The sequence below is a fragment of the Amblyraja radiata genome, chromosome 2 (assembly GCF_010909765.2).
Source record: "Amblyraja radiata isolate CabotCenter1 chromosome 2, sAmbRad1.1.pri, whole genome shotgun sequence".
Classification (NCBI taxonomy): domain Eukaryota; kingdom Metazoa; phylum Chordata; class Chondrichthyes; order Rajiformes; family Rajidae; genus Amblyraja; species Amblyraja radiata.
The window spans coordinates 34,534,166-34,554,474 of NC_045957.1; the positions used below are offsets into that span (position 1 = coordinate 34,534,166).

The 20,309-nt window shown below is 42.7% G+C and overlaps 1 protein-coding gene across 5 annotated transcripts in view; it reads right to left on the bottom strand.

The window, feature by feature from the left end:
* The window catches only part of larp4b (La ribonucleoprotein 4B), a 105,827-nt gene that overhangs the window by 77,018 nt on the left and 8,500 nt on the right, over nucleotides 1-20,309 (bottom strand). Inside the window, exon 2 of one of the 5 annotated variants that reach the window (XM_033044760.1) lies at nucleotides 13,256-13,288. The gene's annotated coding sequence lies outside the window, so the exon portion shown is untranslated. Of the gene's footprint in view, nucleotides 1-13,244; nucleotides 13,854-20,309 lie in introns of those variants that run through there. The other 4 variants (XM_033044774.1, XM_033044747.1, XM_033044752.1 and 1 more) reach the window with 4 other exon arrangements.

Here is a 20,309-nt window from a genome sequence, read left to right on the forward strand (position 1 = left end):
AGTCCTTTAGGTGCCTTTTGGCAAACTCCAAGTGAGCTGTCTTGTGCCTTTTACTGAGGAGTGGCTTCCATCTGGCCACTCTACCATAAAGGCCTGATTGGTGGAGTGTTGCAGATATAGTCCTTCTGGAAGTTCCTCCCATCTCCACAGAGGAACTCTGGAGCTCTGCCAGAGTGACCACAGGGCTCTTGGTCACCTCCCTGACCAAGGCCCTTCTCCCCCAATTGTTCAGTTTGGCCAGGCGGCCAGGTCTACGAAGAGTCTTGGTGGTTCCAAAGTTCTGCCATTGAAGAATGACGGAGGCCACTGTGGTCTTCGGGACCTGCAGAAATACCCTTCCCCAGATCTTTCTTATTGCGTATGTAGAAACATCTCAAGGATAATCAATGGAAACTGGGTGCACCCAATCTCAATTTTGAGTGTATTAGCAAAGGATCCGAATACTTATGTAAATGTGATATTTCAGTTATTCTTTTTTAATTACTTTGCAAAAATTTCTTAATACCTGTTTTCGCTTCTTCATTCTGGGGTATTGTGTGTAGATTGATGATTAAGAAATGAATTTAATCCATTTAAAAATAAGGCTGTAACGCAACAAAATGTGGATAAAGTGAAGGGGTCTGAAAACTTTCTGAATGTACTGTATGTCAGGAACATGTTATCAATCATTTGCAACAATGATTGGCTCAGGATACAATCCCCCAAAGGATCCTTAAAAGAAAGATGGTACCGGTGGAGTGGGTTAGAGGAAATGACATGGTTTTTTTGGGGTTTTTAAAAAATATATATAATAGTTATGGCATTACTATTACGTATCTACACCTGTAATTGTAGAAACTATTGTAATCAATATCTTAAGATTTGTATTAATCTAAGACGGTTAGCATAATTTCCAATTCTGGTTTACCCTGCAAAATGTAGATATACAAAATTAAAATATTACTCAACTAAAACGGGGGGGGGGGGGGGCAAAATGTGTCTTCCTTCAGTAGCATTTAACTAAGCCATCTGCATCTGTCATTATTCAAGACGTCAATAGAAGCCAAAGTTAAATACAATTGGTAGGCAATACTCCTGTACCTACGATTATGAGAATCAAGAATTTCCATTTCTTCCCCATTTCTTCCATCACATTTTATCAAAGAATTTCCAATTATTGATACAGCAATTTTCATTTTTAAAACCTAGAAAAATTCAATAAGGCGGGGTTTGTTGAATCACCATGGAACTCTGGACCAAGGCACTTATAAGACGGAAATGGTGCTCCTTTGATTTGCTTTGCGGCTTTGTTGCATTGAAATCAAAATTTCAGATATGTAGCAATTTGCAGTATTCTGTGACGACATAATGCCACCAATTGGCCACTCAGGCGACTCTTTAAGCGACTGCCAGGGACTAGTTTTAATGGAATTCACCTACGACACTTGGTGACAACCTACGACAAAACCCATGTCATAGAAACATAGAAAGTAGGTGCGAGAGTAGACCACCAGGTCCGTCGAGCCCGCACCGCCATTCGCTCATGGCTGAACACTAAACAGACACACTTACCCACAAACAGTAGACACAAGACACAGAACACAAGACACTACCCTCCCCTTTATACCGCTATCACCCCTCTCCACCCCAAGAACCGCGTGATCTCCTGGGGGAGGCAAAAAAACGGATAAAAACCCAGGTCCAATTCGGGAAAAAAATCCGGGAAATTCCTCTCCGACCCCAATCCAGGCGATCGACACTTGTCCAGGAGATCACTCAGGTCTTACTATACTAACCATACCTAGGTCCATATCCCTGCCCTCTCCCCGTAGCCCCTTATCCCCTCGGCAGCTAAAAAACCATCTATTTTAGACTTAAATATATTTAACGTTTCTGCTTCCACTGCTCCCTGGGGCAGTGAATTCCATAAATTAACCACCCTCTTGGTGAAGAAGTTCTTCCTCATCTCAGTTTTAAAAGAGCCCCCCCTTATTCTGCAACTATGTCCCCTAGTTCTAGTTTCCCCGATCATTGGGAACATCCTCGGTGCATCCACCCGATCAAGGCCCCTCACGATCTTATATGTTTCAATGAGATCGCCTCTCATTCTCCTAAACTCCAAAGAGTAGAGTTCCAGCTTACTTAACCTTTCCTCATATGTCAATCCCCTCATTGCAGGAATTAATCTTGTAAACCTTCGCTGCACTGCCTCCAGGGCTAGTACATCCTTCCTTAAGTATGGACCCCAGAACTGTACACAGTATTCCAAATGTGGTCTCACTAATACTGTGTACAGCTGCAGCAAGACCTCCGTGTTTTTATACTCAATCCCCCTAGCAATAAAGGCCAAAACTCCATTGGCCTTCCTGATTGCTTGCTGCACCTGCATACTGACTTTTATTGAAAACCTATGACCGCAAAACCTATGTCAACCTATGACCGCAAAAATTGTCGCTGCTGTCGTCGAAAAAGTGCTGCAGTCGCCCAAAAGGAAGAAGAAAAAAAATCGCCAAGTGGGATAGGTCCATAAAGTGGCTGTACAGGCAATGAGAAAAATCAGAGTTGCGATTGGGGCTACCTGATACCAATGTATAATGCAGATTGCCCTGCAATCAGCTTCCAGATACCCAACTAGTACTTGACGCAACATAGCTAAATATTACGTTTAGACTATACACTATATAGTAAAAGTTCGAGGGTACAACAACCTGAGACCCACAGGCCTGGGCACACAGACCCAGACAATGCAACACCTACTGCAATGCCCATTGCTGGATAATCCATGTACTACTGCAGATCTTGCACTTAACACTCCAATAGCGCAGCGATGTGTACAGCAGTGGCGAGCCACTACATACCATAAGGACACAAAATAAGTAAAAGCTATCTAAAAGATCCATTCGAAATACGTTTTTACATGGAGACTGGGTGACTGTGTAAGTAAATGATCCTTTGTCAAGTATAGACAGATCAGGACAATGGAGGCTCATGTTTGTTATCTTGATGTCAAGAGCATTGGACATTAAATATAGCTCCCGGAAGGTAAATTTGCCACTACTAATTTGGCAATGTTAACAGTCAAAAGTAAATGGAAAATGTCATGTTCACAACATATAGTATGCACTTCTATGAAACTTTTAGCAACACTGAGCATTTTGCTGTTGAGCAAAGCTTGTGATGTGTCACTGGAGATTTGAATTAAGAATGATCTTTTATCAGTGAACTGTTCAAAGACTTAATACGTAAATACATTTGCATATAGTTGAACCATCACACGTCATGCTTGATTATATATGTTTATATGCAAAATATTCCAAGAGATGCATTTCTCTCCTTCCCATCTATCTTAATAATATGCAACATTGTGACCAGACTACATTTGATTTATTAATTATCCACAGGCCATTGAAGCAGATGTGCAGTGTTCATTATCTTGCTGCCTTGACAACAATATCTGGGACCGTAAGTATTCAGGAAAAAGCACAATGTCTGAAGTATGAACATGAGCAGTATAATTAATATTTTGCTGTGAATTAAATGATTAGTCTCTTCAGTAGCACTCTGATTGAAGTTACTGTACATCATGACATTTATCAATGTTTCTTTTAATGAAACAGTCCCATGTTAATTATCCAAGGATCCTAAAACATCCCACAGTAATATTAACTAAAGAGTTCACCAGTTTAGCTACAGTTTTATCAGCAAACCATTAAAGCCTTGCGGAAGTCTTTAAATATGAAAACAAGCTAAATAAATTGCAGCATATCGTTGCCAGCGCCCACTCACCATTATCCTTGGGCGGTTTTGATCCGACCTTCGCCCATTTGATGCTCTAGCCAAAAGCAACGAGTGCTTCAAAACACATACAGTGCCGTCCATAATGCTTGGGACAAAGGCACATCATTTATTTATTTGCCTTTGTACTCCACAATTTGGGATTTGTAACAGAAAAATCACATGTGGTTAAAATCCATAATAAAGGCCATTTTTATACATTTTGGTTTCACCATGTAGAAATTACAGCAGTGTTTATACATAGTCTCCCCATTTCAGGGCACCATAATGTTTGGGACACATGGCTTCACATGTGTTTGTAATTGCTCAGCTATGTTTAATTGCCTCCTTCATGTAGGTATAAGAGAGGTCTCAACATCTCGTCTTTCCTCCAGTCTTTCCACACCTTTGGAAACTTTTACTGCTGTTTATCAACATGAGGACCAAAGTTGTGCCAATGAAAGTCAAAGAAGCCATCATGAGACTGAGAAACAAGACTAAAACTGTTAGATACATCAGCCAAACCTTCGGCTTAACAAAATCAATTGCATGGAACATCATTATGAAGAATTAGAGCACTAGTGAGCTTACTAATCACAAAGGGACTGGCAGGTCAAGGAAGACCTCCACAGCAGATGATAGAAGAAGTCTCTATATAATTTTTAAAAATCCCCAAACACAGATCAGAAACATTCTTCAGGAGTCACGGGGTGGATTTGTCAATGACCACTGTCCGCAGAAAACTTCATGAACAGAAATACAGAGGCTACACTGCAAGATGCAAACTACTGGTTAGCCGCAAAAATAGAATGGCCAGGTTAGTTTGCCAAGAAGTACTTAAAAGAGCAACCACAGTTCTGGAATGAGGTCTTGTGGGCAGATGAGACAAAGATTAACTCATATCAGAGTGATGGCAAGAGCAAAGTATGGAGGAGAGAAGGAACTGCCCAAGATCCAAAGAATACCGCCTCATCTGTGAAACACGATAGCGGGGGTATTATGACCTGGGCATGTATGGCTGCTGAAGGTACTGGCTCACGTATCTTCATTGATGATACAACTGCTGATGGTGGTAGCATAATGAATTCTGAAATGTATAGACACATCCTATCTGCTCAAGTTCAAACAAAAATGCCTTAAAATGCATTGGCCTTCAGCTCATTCTACAGCAAGACAATTATCCCAAAATACAGCTAAAGCAATAAAGGAGTTTTTCAGAGCTAACAAGCGGTAATTTCTTGAGTGGCCAAGTCAATCACCCAATCTGAACCCAATTGAGCATGCCTTTTATATGCTGAAGAGAAAAATGAAGGGGATTAGCCCCCTAAACAAGCATGCTAAAGATGGCTGCAATACACGCCTGGCAGAGCTTCCCCAGAGAAGACACCCAACATCTGATAATGTCCATGAATCGCAAACTTCAGGCAGTCATTGGCTGCAAAGGATATACAACAAAATGCTAAACATGACTTTCATTTACATGACATTGCGTCGCAAACATTATGCAGCCCTGAAACGGGGGGACTATTTACAATCACTGCCGTAATCTCTACATGGTTAAACCAAATTGTATAAAAAATAGCCTTACTAAAATATGACAATGTGCACGTTTAACCACATGTGATTTTTTCTATTACAAATCTCAAATTATGGAGTACAGAGGCAAATAAATAAATGATGGGTCTTTATCCCAAACATCATAAAGGGCACTGTAGCTCTTCTACCTACCAAGCTACGAACTGCTGCCTTGTGCTGTTGATTCCGCAAGATTCAATGCAGTAACAATTTCTTCTAGTTTAACTCCAACTAGAAATCTTCCAAGCTAAGTTCTAATTATCAAGATATTTGATTAAGTTGAACTAAACTGTTCACAACCTTGTGAAACTTTGGCATCTTACTCGATTGAATCAATTTCCACAACTTATAACACACCATTATAACCGTTTCAATATTAGTCTTGAAATATTATTTAACGTTCTCTTATTTTTATAAGCAAACGGTTATTATAAACTCTAACCTGACAACTTTCATGCTCTATAAACTGCAGCTCAAAGGCTCTATCTGTATTGTACTATCTTGAAGAAAGACACAAAATGCTGCAGCATCTCAGGACAGGCAGCATCGTGGAATGGAAGGAATGGGTGGCATTAAGGGTCTCGATTCGAAAGGTCATCCACTCTTTCTATCCAAAGATGCTGCCTGTCCCGCTGAGTTACCCCAGCATTTTGTGTCCATCTTTGGTGTAAACCAGCATCCGCTGTCCCTTCCTACGTATCAAGTATCTCCCTTGGGCTAAATCCACGTGCAAGCTATCCAATTTGCTTAAAAACTCAAATGTTACAATATCCATATCCTACATTCCATCTGACCTTTGCAGAGCTCCTAGAATTGTACCACAGTACGTTGATCCTTATTAAATCTACCCAAATGCAGTAGCTGGGAACTATACATCAGTGGAAGAAAAGGTCTATTTCACCAGAAAGTAAATGTCTGCAAACTAGTGCCCCAGGACACTGTTGCAACCTTCAGAACGTGCATGGGAAATGGGTCACACTTCAGGGAAATTATATATTTCCAATATTTTAAATACAGCCAAACTCCACAACTTCTTCATTTATAAACAATTGCCTGCTCAGCTACACAAATACAAGATGCTGCAGCTCATGTGCGAGATGTAATGATCTAAGTTTCCATGGGGAAAGGTTTCACTGCAACACCTGTCCCTTCAACAACTCCAATATTTAGCTCTGCCACCCTGGGATATGTGTTCTCATATCTATCCTGACATAAGTAATACAAAAAAAGCAGTAAGCCATTCAGCTCCTAATGCATTCCCTCCATGGCTGATCAGAGCTCCATGCGATTTTCCCCCACCATACCATTAGCAAAGTTTACCTTAACACCAATTTTTTTCCTGAATCTACTACATGAGCGAATCTCCACAGTTGGGTGAAGAAAAACATTTACAACTGTTCGAATGGCCAATCTTGTCACTGTGACATGCAAAAATGGCATTATTTACATGGAGGTATGGCAAGACCACATGTGGAATATCGTGTGCAGATCTGGTCTCTACATCCCAGGGAGGATATACTTGCAATACAGCAGGGGCAATAACACTTGACCAGATCAATTCCTGGGGTGGTGGATTTGTCTTTCAAGACATTATTGGGCGTAGAATAAGAGGGGATCTTACCAAAGCATATACAATTCTGATGGGCAAACAGAGTATATGCAGGAATTATGGTTTCCCCAGACTAAAACAAGAGCTTCAGTCTCAAATTGAGGATCAGCCATTCAGGGATAAGATGGGAATAGAATGGGAGGCTCAGTTGCTGAGTATGTTCAAGCTATATCAATAAGTTTCGGGATGTTTCACAATCAACGTAGGGTTTGTGCAACAAACTCACGTTAAGATGAACCATGACCTTATTGAAAAGCAAAGTAGGCTCAAAAGATTTTAATGACTTAGACATAAAAAACACAGAAAAATAGGTCAGGAGTAGGCCCTTCAATATGATCATGGCTGATCATAAAAAATCTGTACCCAGTTCCTGCTTTTCCCCCCCATATCCCTTGATTCATTTAGCTCCAAGAACTAAATCTAACTCTTGAAAACATCCAGTGAATTGGCCTCCACTGCCTTGTGTGGCAGAGAATTCCACAAAGATTCACAACTCCCTGGTTTTCCTCATCTCAGTCCTAAATGGCCTACCGTTTATTCTTAAACAGTGACCCTTTCTTAAATTATTCCGGTCTATTTATTATCTGTTAAATATGGGTACATACACCTTTGCAGTAAGTAACATTCTAAACTTGGGAACTGAAACCAACCAAGACTTCTGTCAACCAATTAAATGTAAAAGACAGCTATAAGCATGTAGAATAAAAAATACATTTCAAAGTAGTAACATCTCAGGGCTGCTGCAAATACTCTTAGAATTAGTTCAACCACAAAATAAAAAGCAGCAACACTGCTAGCAATTTATTTGAAAAAAATGCAAATTAAGGAGTGTTGGCATTGAGATATTTCTATCTATCTACAATCTCAGAGTGATGCAATATTTCCAGCTTTGTTTTTTTTTAATTTTAAGTTTTTCAAAATATGTAGGCAAAGTGCAACACTAAGAGAGTAGGATTGTAGTCCTAGGCAATTTTAACTTTTCCAATACTGACTGGGATTGTCTTAGCTTAAATGTATGGGGTGGCATCTTTAAAATGCATTGAAGGGGTTTTGTTTTAAAACAATACAGAGGGTCCTAGTCAGGAAGGGGCTGTACTCAAGCTTATAAGGAATGAGAAATAACAAGTCAAAGAACAGTTTGTGGATGAACCTTTGGAAACCATAATTCTGTAGATTTCAAGGTAGTCATGAAAAAAGGATGAGATTGGTCCTTCAAAGTTAAGTTCTTCAATTGGGGACAGCCAATTTCAACCATATAAGATAGGACCAGCAAAGTAGATCATGAGCAGCGCTAGAGAGAAAATCAACATAGATAAACAGAGGTGGGGGCAGGAGAGGTGGTGACGATCATTTAAAGCTGAGACAGTAATAGCAGAACCTGCATGTCTCCACTAACATGAGTAAAGACACTAACATTAGAGAATGCTAGTTTACAAATGAAGTTGAAGGTTTGATCAGAAATAACGAGGAAGTGCCAGCATCTTGGCTTCAGGCGAGTTATTTGTGAAGTTTGCAGTGGATGCAGAAGAGAACTTAATTTGGGGGGGGGGGGGGCGGCAAAAGGAGGACATGAAATGGCATGGGAACGTAACATTAAGGTGACTTACAAAAACTTTTAGCTATATCAGAAGAAAGCAGCTCTTAAGAATAGGTCCCTTCAGGGAGCAAAAGTGGGTTTTTTTGTGTGGAGCCAGGGGATGCGAGTGAGATCCAAAATGAATATTTCCCATTGGTATTCACCTGGTAGGTCAGATGAAGTCCCAGAAGGCTGATGTATATTCACTTCAAAGGCAGAGACTGATCAGAAGTCCGTTTTGTGCAGGCTAAATCCTGCCCCACGAATTCAAGTTTCTGTTGAGGTGATAACTAAGAAGATTGATGCATGTTGGGCGGTTAACATGTTTTACGTGGATTTTACCAAGGCCTTCGACAAAATCCACTGCTTCCAAAGGCACACGATTCAACATGCGTTAGCAAACTGGATCTAAAATTGGGTTAGAAGCAGAGTAGCGCGGAGGGATGATTTTCTGAATGAAAGCTGATAACCGGAGGTGCACTGCAAAATTTGGTGCTGGGACAATTTTTGTTTAACATATTTTTATACTGTATATATAAATGACTTGGTTGTCCAGTCTTTTTCCAAGGGTAGGGAGTCTAAAACTAGACGGGTGAAGTTTTACGGCAAGAAAGGACAAATTTAAGGAGATCCAAGGGGTGAGTTTTCCCACACTAAGGTGGCTGTTATATTTAAAACATTGCCAAAGGATGTGGGTAGAGACAAATACCATTAGCATTAAAAAGACATTTGAACTTGTATAGGAAAGAAGCATATTTATACTACCAAATGCAAGTAGTATAGGTATGCATCGCGATTGGCATGGACACTTCGGCACAAATGGCTAATTTCTGTGTTGTATAACTAAAACAAATGATTGTTTAGATCTTAAGCAGTCAATAATGCTCATCATTCACCAAGCAGTTGCTCCCAAATTCTACTATGACCCAATGGGAATATCATCAACCTGATCAGGCAATGGCAAATATGCTGGAATGGATGAAAACATTGGGGGCCCAAACATGAAACAAGCTCCATAATCATACTTTCAAACCTTGTTTAAAAACAGAGTCCACAAAGCTATTCTATTGAGAGCACTGACACGTACGTGCACTAACGGAGCAAATTCAATCAATACAAACACCTCATTGCACTCAGCAGTATCTGCCAGTCTGTCTATGCATTGGAAGATGCAGAGCCATAATGTAACTAGCAGAGTTACAGCAGTCCAGTCATTGAATCTTATTCAAAGAATCCAGTGAATAGTATCACGACTCACCTTGTCCTCATATGACATCAGCATATACATGCAAACAACTGGTTATGAAACTAACGGGCGTTCCTCTACTGACCCAAAAGTTTTGAAACAAATTTCAATATCACAACTTAGAATTTGGTTCATTAAGCCAGTGTATTTCAGCTTGAACAGGAACTGTGCCAGGAACATTTTGGCATTGAACCCAGAGCAAGAGAATGTTTTTAATTCAAGAATTCATACATTTTGTACCTCACAAGTACATTACTATCTTGTAACTATCAATTTTCTTGTATAATTGTTAGTTAAGATTGATCAATTAGAGCAAACTAATGTCAATATAAATGTATATAGCTATGAATATATTTGCAGGTTATTGATGAATAGCTAACTGCACAATGAACCCCAACAGATTACACTACTGCAAAGTAAAAGCAGAAAATGCTGGAATTCTTCAGCAGATTGCGTAAAATCTATGGAGATTGTTTCAGATCGACCAGTTTTTATCTTTCCTGTGATCAAAGGTCAACCAGAAACATTAACGTTGTTTCTTCTCTCCATAAATGTTACTTGACCCGAATATTTCCAAAATGTATTTTTCACAAATCTAACATTGCAGTTTTGTGCATACTTTTGAAATACTTCACACTTTTCTAGCACAGCTGAAAAAAGAGGAAATAGCTAATTTTACATGGGTCCCTCCAACCCCACCATCTACATTCACCTTTAAAATTGCCATAAACAACATCTTAATTCACATCCTTTATCTGATCTGCCTTAACCTTACTCTACCTGAAAAAAAAAAAAATTATCATCATTAGATTGAATCAGAATGGTCCCTCAAAATACTCCCAGCACATTTAGCATTTCCTCTTTCCACAATCAGAATCTTTGCTTGAATACTTAGCAACTGAGCCTCCACAGATCTCTAGGGTAGTTAAAATTCAGTTCTTTGATCGAACTTCAAGGCAGGGACCCATGACTTCCCTAACTCCTTCTTAGCTATAACATCCTCTAGTATTACAAACTGCAGTGACATATGCTCTTCTGAATTCCAACTCTGAATTTCACTCCCCAAAAATCCCAGATACACAATAACCATCCTCACACCAAGATAACATCTACTATACCAGGTGCCCACTGATGGTGGTTTGTCTTTGGTTGATTAACATGACTTCATAGATATTTTACTACAGGAAGGTGCTTGTATAAATGCAGCTTTTATTCTATTCTTTAATGCATCTTTGAACTTCTTGTCACCTAAATCTCTAACTTTATCCCAACATATTTCATGCTTCTAACCTGTGGTGTCCTTTTTTTGGTCCCGTCTTTTTGGATATTTTGAAATTAAGCTGTCAGCCTGTTACTTTATCACACTCCTTGCCCCCCTTATTCATTCACCATATAATCCGATTGTCCCTAAAATATGTATATAACGACTATTTTCTCATTTCATTCTCCATTTTACAACAGTGGTATCTTGTGTGATTTACACTTCAGTCTTTCAATTTATCGTTTCTTCCCAAAAGGATAATTGATGGGGTCTTTACGTCCACAGAAAACAGCCAATTTAATAATTCTACGGTATTACACAAATTACAAACGTTTTGATTATAGATGATTTATACACAAATTGAACCACAGGAAAACAATCTAAGCTGTATACCTTACAACTTTTCTGTAAAATAATAAGATTCTCATTTTCAATTATTACACTGCAGGGCCACTTTACAGGAGCAATCAAATTGAGTTTCCAGTTATTCATATGCAATGAGTGAAAAGAGTTTGCCGTACACACAAATAAACGAATTTAAATGACTCCTAATTAGAAATATTCAGCCACAATCAGAATGGCTCAAAGTGCAACGGTTCAACTTTACACAGCTCTAAAACAAAACTCATCAAAAGTCATTCCGACAACATGAAAAGTTGCAATTTAATTCTGACATCGTACATTTAACAGAGAGACATTAGTGCAACGCAGAAAACAATTTTAGTGCAAGTCTGCCTGGTTGACGGCAAAAGCAATTATTTCGGGTGCATAACTAAAATGTTGATTGGGGGCGATCAAAACAGGAAAACAAAATTCTAGTCGAGTAGATTACATATTTAGCGCAAAGCTTAAGACACTTTTGGCGTTCGATGTTTTAAAATAAATGACGAGCATACGCTCTTGTTAGGCCAAGGCCTACATAACATCCCTAGAAAAGTTTTTTTGCAGCAAACCTCGCGGCAACAGACGCAGTGCGGTCCGGTAGTTAGCTGACACAGCTACGAGACTCGCTGACATTTTTTAAAGTGGGTACGAGGGCAATCTTTATCCCTGCGAGTTGACAAGCACCTTTTTTACAGACACATTGAACATTAGCTAAATATTACACAACAAGCGGCGTCGCTAGTTGAATCCACCATCCGGACATAAAGGACTAAGGGGGGGGGGGGGGGGGGGGGGGGGGGTGTAAACTGACAATAAGTGTTGCCCCAAAACTAGAATCAGGGTCACAACGCTCACAAAAGTACAGAGGAAGCCTCCGGGCTATTAACGAGGCACCTCGGCTGATTTGCAAACTCGCATAGGGAGGGGGAGGGAAGGGGAACACTCGTGTCACGCACACGAGCAGAAATCCCCCGGAAAAAAAGTAAATTTCTTTTTCTTTTTTAAGCGCACATGGCGAGCATTTCTTCTGCTTTTTTTTTTTTTTTTAATTTGCGGGACCGAGCTCTCGCCATTCATTAGAGGGAAGCACATGTTCTTCATCTTAACCAGCGCTGGGTGCGCACACACCCCAACCCCCCCCCCCGTCCAGTCCAGGCCGGGCCTGTGCCAGCCTCGGGCCTAACCACAGCCCGGGCCTGGCGTATGCTGCCCTGGCCCAAGTCAGGCCCGTCGGCGGCGACCGAGCCAGCAACAACATGGCGACCGCCGTGTCTCCCGCTCTCCCCTTTGGTGCACTTGCACAACCTCCTTCACAGTCTCCCCGCCTCCCCCTCCCCCCATAACCAGCGGCCTCTCACCTCACCTAGTTGCCCCACCGCACCGCCCGTCGCAACTCGGGGCGTCGAAGGGCCCTTGATGCCCCCCTCCCCCTCCTTCATTTGCAAATCTCCTTCACAGTCAGCCATTCCCTCCCTCCCTCCCCGCACACACTGGGCCTCATAGGCCTTTGGTTCTCCCTCCCTCCCCGCACACACACACTGGGCCTCATAGGCCTTTGGTTCTCCCCCCCGTTTGCAAACCACACACACTGGGCCTCATAGGCCTTTGGTTCTCCCCCCCCGTTTGCAAACCACACACACTGGGCTCCGCTATAGGATCTTTGCACTGGGCCTCATAGGCCTTTGGTTCTCCCCCCCCCCCCCCCGTCCCCCCGTTTGCAAACCTCCTTCAGTCTCCCCACACACACACTGGGGCCTCAAAGGCCTCTACGTGCCCCCCGCCTCCCTACATTTGCGAACCTCCTCCCTCCCTCCCTCCCCTCCACCCCACAACCAGCGACCTCTCACCTACCCGCCGGCCGGCCGGTCGGTCCGTCTCGCCTGTACTTCCAGAGGCCGATGCAGTGCGATGTCGATGTCTTTCCCTTTCTCTCTCCCCCCCCTCCCCCCTGCAAGCAGGCGGGGAGACAACAAGCAGCAGCGGTAGTGGAGGGAAGAAGAGAAGGAGGAGGAGGAGGAGGAGAAAGAGAACAAGGCCCTGGATACGACTCGCAACAACTCTTCTTCCCCCACAGCCGCCACCAGCCGCCGCCAGGCAACACGACCCGGGCCACCCGGAGCTGCGCTGCTATCGATTTCGGGAAAGGGGGGTGAGGGTGGGGGGGGAGGAGGCGAGGATGGGTTTATAACAACAAATTTAAAAAAATCATACACAAAAACAGATGCAAACAAAATAAAAGAAGAAAAGACATCGACGATAAGGTCCGGGAAGGAAAGGGGAGGGAGAAAGGAAGGAAGGAAGAAAGAGAGAAAGAAAGGGGGAGAGAGAAAGACAGAGAGAGAGAGAAAGGCCTCGACAAGCGGGGCTTTGCCGTGTTAATCCCACTCGGGTCCGGTTAAAAGCACTCGTCGTCCGATCGCTCTCCTCGGCAGGGAGGGAGGAGGAGGAGGGGCGGCGACAAACTTCACGCCGGATGTCTCTCCTCGCCCAGCCCGCCCGCCGCCGCCTACCATTGCCGGCCCCGACTGTCTGTCATCCACTATTCCCACCCACTCCCTCTCTCTCTCTCTCTCTCTCCCAAAGATCATAGAGCGGAGATGATCTTTGCCCCCTCCCTCACTCATCTACCCCCCCCTCCCCCTCACTCTCCCCCCTTCACTATTCCCCTCCCCCACACTCTACCCCACTCTCCCCCCTTCACTATTCCCCTCCCCCACACTCTACCCCACTCCCTCACTCTCCCCCCTTCACTCTACCCCACTCCCTCACTCTCCCCCCTTCACTATTCCCCTCCCCCACACTCTACCCCACTCTCCCCCCTTCACTATTCCCCTCCCCCACACTCTACCCCACTCTCCCCCCTTCACTATTCCCCTCCCCCACACTCTACCCCACTCCCTCACTCTCCCAAAGATCACAGAGCGGAGATGATCTTTGCCCCCTCCCTCACTCTCTCCCCATCACTCATTTTTCTACCCCCTCCTCACTCTCCCCCCTTCACTATTCCTCTTCCCCACACTTTACCCCACTCCCCTCACTCCCCCCCCCCTCCCTCATCACCCCACCCCCTCACTCTCCCCCAACCTCTCCTCCTCACTCTACCACACCCTCACTCTACCCCCACTCTCCCCCAACCCCCTCCTCACTCTCCCCCACCCCTCACTCTCTCTCTACCCCATCCCCTCACTCTCCATCCCCTCACTCCCACCCCTCGCCCACTCTTCCCCCCCTCACCCTCCTGTCTACTTTAATTGATAGCGACCTAGCGGATTCGAATGTAGCGCTGTCAGGATTCTCCCCCACCCCCCTAAAGTGGCTTTAACCTTTCTTCATGTTTGCAAAACGCCAAGTGATTTGGGTCCTTCTGCCTGTTACATTTGTTTCACTTTGCTATCAATAGAATAATGCATATATATATATATTGTTTTAAATGCGACCGTAAGATGAATGATGGTCTTGGCAGAGCTGATGGGAGGTTGTGCGCATGTCTTCCCTCGCAGTTTGTGGAACTCCAGTGTCCCAGTTTCAAAGGCACTCGAGTTATAATTATAATTAATAACCGCGTAAATAATAACTGAAGTGTGCAAAGGCAAATAAAACAAAAGCAATTTGTCATTCAGCCTCACATGATGCAAAGCAGAAGAACCGAAACAATTATTCCTATCGCTTCTGCAAGGAATCTACTTCTCAGCTTTAAACATATTGATGTCGGACACGGGGACAAATGAGCTTTCGGACATTTCTTTCTTTCTTTCTTTCTCTCTCTCTCTCCCTCCCTCACTCTCTCTCTCTGAGACCTGCACATAGTTTTCCCGCCTTCTTCTCGTGTGCCGCAGTGCGTAAATGACGCTTGAGTGCACCTGGAAATGAAATCAGCTCTTTTCAGCCATCATTGCATGAGGCTGCATTCCTCTGACCTATTACTAATCCACGCAAGTACAAATGAATTTTAACCAGGGTTTCGATTTGCGTCACGGGCATGGCGCGCTCAGCACGTGTGTATTTGGTCGCTCCGACTCCAGAGATTGCACCGCGTCTGGTGGTAGGAAAAGTGCTGCCTGCAAATCTTATCTCAGCCAGGAAACAGTGCACAGTTAAACGCGTCGCTGTTTCAACTTAAACGATTGCGGATACAATTGTATCCATGCAATACGTTAACTTTTACAGTGCAAGGGGAGGGATAAAATTATTGACCCCCCGCCCCCTAATGTATCAGGATAACACTTCCTTTATATTTAGCACTACTTTTAACGCGTTCTGGCCACACGAATGAATAATGAGAGGAAATGGTACATTCACTTCAATGGAGTTGGTTGAAAGAATATTTTGCAGGGCATTAAAAAATAAGAGTAGAGTTAGGCCATTTTGCCCTGTGAGCCTGTTCTGCTGTTCATGACTGGCATAGCTCAACATCATGTTTTGTGCTCATATTTCATTATTCCTTCAATAAAAAAATCAGACTGTTTTGAATGTCGTTAATGACTGAGCTTCCATAGCTCTCTTGGGTCATGAATTCCAAAGATTTACTGCCCTGTGAAGGAAGACATTTCTCCTCACTTTTAGTTCTTAAATAGTACACTAGTCTTTTGTGTCTGACCCTTAATGACTGGGAGAACTTTGCTCTTCTGGCTAATAGCCCTGTCCCACGGTACGAGTTCATTCCAAGATCTCTCCCCAGTTTGCCCTGATTCGAACTCGGAGATTTACGGTAATGGCGACTCGTCAGTACTCGAGGCGCTCGAGGACATTTTTCAAAGTGTTGAAAAATCTTCACCAGTCTTCCCGTGCTTACCTACCGTTAGCGAGTCTTCCCAAGTACCTGCCGTTAGCGTTACGAGCCGCTAAGTGACGTCCCCGAGCTCCGACGTACCCACTAAGTTCATTCTTCGTGTTTACCACGAGTTTGATTTTTTTTTTAAACTCGGGAGAGCTCTTGGAATGAACTCGTACCGTGGGACAGGGCTTTCAGTCATGGAATAAACTGCATTTGATATTGTTAGTTGAATGCATCTGAATTGGTGCTTCTATAAATGCACCATGTTTCATAGGACTACTATGGGGGCTACTATGAATCATCATCGGTGGTCACTTGAAATGAGTATGACTGTCCTCTCTTCTCCAAAGGGTAGTCTACTTGTGGGTCTGCAGATGGCTGTAGAGGCCGATACGAGATCCACACACCTTGGTGCAATGTGGGCAGTGGAGACTGGCGGTTGGCAGTCGTCGAGCCCCCTTCTCTCTCTCCCTGCTGTGCTGTCGCTTTGTCTCTGCGACACGGCATAGTTCCATTTTGTGACGTGCAGCTCCTTCCTGCATGGATTTCCTCCAGGAGCGCCTGTCCAGTGCAATGTGCTCCCAGTTGCTCGATGTGATGTGGAATTTCTTCAGACTGTTCTTGATGTTGTCCTTGAAGCGTTTCTTTGGTCGGCCGGGGGCTCACCAACCTTCCTTCAATTAAGAGTACAGGATCTGTTTAGGGAGACATGTGTTGGACATGCGAATGACATTGTCAGTCCATCGAAGTTGGTGCTGCATTATTGTGGTGGTGATGCTGATCATGTTGGTTTCCTCCAAAACGCTGATGTTGGTGCGTTTGTCCTCCCAGCTGATCCTCAGAATTTTTCATAAGGATCTGTGATGGTATTGTTCTAGGGCACTCGCGTGCCTGCTGTAGGTGGTTCATGACTCGGCTCCATACAACAGGTTGGAGAGGACAATGGCTCTGTAGACCAGCAATTTTGTTTGAGCCTTTATGTCTCGGTCTTCAAATAATCTTTTCCTGAGTCTGGAGTAGGCTCTGCTGGCACAACTCAGGCGATGGTTGACCTCGGAGTTGATGTCAGCTTTTGAGGAAAGAATGCTGCCAAGGTAGGGGAAGTGGTCAAGGTTGGGGGCTACTATGAATAGATCTCAAAATACCTGCTCATGGTAAAATAAAATGATGATAATTGTGCCTCAGTCTGCCTTTGACAAATACATTTTATCTTTACAAGTCAATTATTTTGGATTTTAAGATGGAAAGTTTGTGCGAAGTCCTTTCAAATACATAAAAATCCCTTTTCTCTCAAACAAGAAAGCCCATCAAAGTTGCCTGTCAATGTTTTAAAATCTGCTTTTGCTATATTTAGAAAAAAAACATATCAAGGAATCACAAAAGCCTTCAGACTAATGGTTAAATTTCTGCCATCCTTAATTTAGTTACATAATTGGGGAACTTATTCCACCCACTATATAAATGGATGGATATTTTATATGTGATTTCTGACCTTGCACCAGATACTTGGGAAGCATGCCCATGTTCAGGAAAGGGAACAAATATTCGCAATAGAATAAAAGTTGTTACTGTGTCTGTTGTGACTTTTCACAAAACACAAACTCTTTAATATACGGACCAGGGGTTTTGATGGGGCAGAATTTGTTAGGTGCATCCAGGAAGGTTTCTTGGAACAAGAGGTGGATAGTGCAAATGGCTGTACCAGATGTTGAACTGGGGATCGAGTGTGGACAGATGATCAAAGTTTTAGTTAGGGTGCATTTTGGGAATAATGAGCATGGTTAATTATAACAGTGTTAAGCAGCAACTAGGAAAAGTAGATTGGGAGTGGCTTGTTGATGGTAAATCAACACCAGATGTGTGGTAGTCTTTGAAAGGCCTGCTCATTCCAGTTCAGGACCAGAATATTAATGTGAAGATAAGGATGCAAGGCTTGGGAGCATAGGATGATCTTGGATTTGGGTGGTGCAGCTGGCAGAGCGAGAGCTTCACAATGCCAGTGACCCAGGTTCAATCCTGACCTCGGGTGCTTTGTGTGGGGTTTGCACATTCTCCCTGTGATTTCCTCCAGGTGCTCTGGTTTCCTCCCACATACCAAAGCTATGTGCGTTTGTAGATTAATCAGCCTCTGTAAATTGCCCCTAGTGTGGAGGGAGTGGATGCAAAAGTGGATTAATCTAGAACTAGTGTGAAGGAGTTGGTCAGCATGGACTTGGTGAGCTGAAGGGCCTGTTTCCAGGCTGCTGTGAGTTTATTTTGGCTTATTATTGTCACATGTACCGAGTTATAGTGAAAAGCTTTTGTTTGCCTGCTATCCAGTCAACGAAAAGACCACATGATTATATTCAAGCTGTCTACAGTGTACAGATAAAGGATAAATGGTACAACATTTATTGCAAGATAAAGTCCAATAGAAGATGGTTCAAAGTTCTTCAATGAGGTGGATAGGTTAGGGCCGCATTGCAGCTGATGAGAGAACCGTTCAGCTGCCTGATTACAGCAAGGGAAAAAGTAAGTGTGCTCAAGAACAAAGGAAGGAATTTGTATATGGAGTCAGAGGAGCTCGCAACAAAAGTTTTTCACTGTACCTCAGTACACGTGACAATGAACTAAACTGAACTGAGAGGAAGTGGGCAAGTACTTTGCATTGGTATTAAAGAAGCGGTATGATTATTTTTTTTGGGGGGGGGGAGGGAGGGTAGGGATACATGTTGATGTTAAGAAGGAGTAGTTGTTGAGTGTTTTGGAAAACATTAAGGTGGATATGTCCCCAGAACCTGATGGAATCTATCTCAGGATATTGATAGAGGCAAGGGTGGCGATTGATGTGTCCTTAACAGCGATTGTAGCATTCTCTTTAGTCATAGACAAGGTCCCAGAAGACTGGAGAATCGGCAATATTGTTCCTTAGTTTGAGAAGAGCAACTGGGATAATCCAGGAAATTCTAGGTTAGTGAGCCTGACATCAGGAGGAAATGTTTAAGGGCAGCATTTGTGAAGGTGCAGCTCGGGGCTATTTGAATATTTAATCAGAAAGATCTCTTATTTTACCACACCCAATCAAGAGTAATGCTGAACGATAAAGTCAATAACAGAATTAATATAGGCTCCATTAACATCTCTGTCCTCCACAGTGATGGAACATATTGTGTGAATGCAAGTCTTGATGTTCTTTTTTTTTTTTTTATAAATACATTTTCTATTAGAGGCATCTGCATATCATAGTCCAAACCAATACAAACTGTTTAATGATTACATATTAAATATCCAGGATTCCAGGGACACAGTTACCAAAGTAGCTGAGGTCCTCCTTTATCAGTTACATATTAACATTGCCTCTAATTATTTATTTATATTTATAGATAGGAAAAATAAAGAAAGAAAGAAAAGAAATTAGAAAAGTTGGATAAACTATCAATAATACAACTTAGGAGATAGGTCCGTAGGTCATAGAACATAACTATTCATGTAGTCCTGGGTTCAGGTTTCAGTCAGGCTTCCGCGCCGGACCAATCTACCCCTTCAAATAATCTATAAATGGAGACCATATTCTAATGAATAATTCTGGTTTGTCAATTAAGACAAATCTAAATTTTTCCAAATGTAAGGTCTCCGACATCTCCATAATCCACATCTTGATTGTGGGGGTTGCTGGGTTTTTCCAAAATTTTAATATTTCCGGTATTCTTCATCAAAAGAATAGTAGGTAATTGTATCTACTTTACCAGATGCCTGCACCCACCAACTCCTCATCTCATCGTCATTACTAGAGCCAGGATTTTGCCATAAATGCCATGTGCCTTTTTATGCCTTTTTTGATGAATTCACCAGGATAATGCCTTTTTCACGATCGAGTGCCTAAATCAGTCTTTTTTGTAGTTTTGCTAAAAGGTCGTGCTATTTTCTCTAATTGTACCGTGATTACAATGACATTTTCTATGTTAATACGTTAATATTAATGTTATTATTAACATGTTAACATAGTATAACTTACAAGAAAACTTCTACCACTGGGCCAAAACCGGGGGCGCCACAATCGGTCATTCATTCGTTCGTGCTGCTGCCCGCTGGTTCAGCCTTCTCCAAGATCTATTTAAGAAAGAACTGCAGATGGTGGAAAAATCGAAGGTA